Here is a 1,418-nt window from a genome sequence, read left to right as displayed (position 1 = left end):
GTGATATTCTTAGGCAGATGGAAAATATTAATGTTACATTTGGGAAAGGAGCAAAGCTGAATGGTACTGGAAAAAGATCTAGAGAAGAACCTAAACAATGGAATAAAAGAAGCATATTCTTTTGACAATATCATATATACTTTGCTCCATGATAGGTCTAAATCAAAAGACAATCTTAAAGCCCGGAAAGATTTGAGAGAAATGGGCATAAGGTCTGATCTTTGGCCGGATGATAATGATAGATATAACCTCGCTTTGTTTTCACTAACCCGTGACAACAAGAAGTTATTCCTCAAAGCTTTGAAGAATGTTACGGTACCAGATGGTTACGCAAGTAACATTTGCAGATGTATTGATGAGGAAAAACAAAAAATATTTGGGTTGAAAAGCCATGATTGCCACATTATTATGGAACAATTGCTACCTCTAGCAATTCGTAACTTGTTGCCGAACCATGTTACTGCAACCTTAGTGGAGTTCTGTTCATTTTTTAGAGTCCTTTGTGGTAAAAGCTTAAATCTTTCGGAACTTCATACACTCCAAGAACGAATTGTAGTTACACTTTGTCACTTGGAGATGTTATTCCCACCATCATTCTTCACTGTAATGGTTCACTTAACTGTTCATCTCGTGGAGGAAGCAATACTTGGAGGTCCAGTGCATTATCGATATATGTATCCTGTAGAGAGGTAAAACATTACTACGTTGTGTTCATATATATTATAAATATCATTCATTCTTTTCCCTAATTATTCATCATTCTTGTAGAGAGTTGGGTCATTTAAAATCCTTTGTCCGAAACATGGCGCAACCAGAAGGTTTGATAGCCGAGTGTTACTGAGTAGAAGAGTCTCTTAATTTTTGTTCTCGATACATTGAAGATATAAAGACAATGTTCAATAGACTTAAACGTGTTCGTGATGACTCGAGTGATAAAAAGCCTTTGTTTGTATCCTCTATATTCCCACAAGTTGGTAAACCAATAGGAGCTTCCTCAATGTTCACTTTAACTCAGATGCAAAAACTTCAAGCTCATCGATATGTGCTTCTAAATTGTGCAATTGTCACACCATTTGTGGAGTAAGTAAATGAGATAAAATCTAAGTGATTTACTACTTGAAATATAATAGTCATTTTATTGATTGTAACATAAGTTTTTAAATAGTGAGTTTAGAGAATTCGTAAAAAGGATGAGTTCAAGAGGAAGGAAACCTTCAACTACAAACATAGAGAAGAGAGTCAACAAAGAATTTGTTGATTGGTTTCGAAGGAGGGTGAGTGACCAACTTGTAGTCATGTTTTTATTTGTCATACATACTAACTTTCAATTCTAACTTACATATTTTTGTAAATTTAGGTTATGAATCTAGACACAATAAATTCAATGTCTAATGATCTAAAGTTTCTAGCACGAGGCC

The sequence above is a fragment of the Lupinus angustifolius genome, chromosome LG03, assembly GCF_001865875.1.
Source record: "Lupinus angustifolius cultivar Tanjil chromosome LG03, LupAngTanjil_v1.0, whole genome shotgun sequence".
Taxonomy (NCBI): domain Eukaryota; kingdom Viridiplantae; phylum Streptophyta; class Magnoliopsida; order Fabales; family Fabaceae; genus Lupinus; species Lupinus angustifolius.
The sequence above is the reverse complement of the archived record's forward strand: the minus strand, read 5'-3'. Positions refer to the sequence as shown.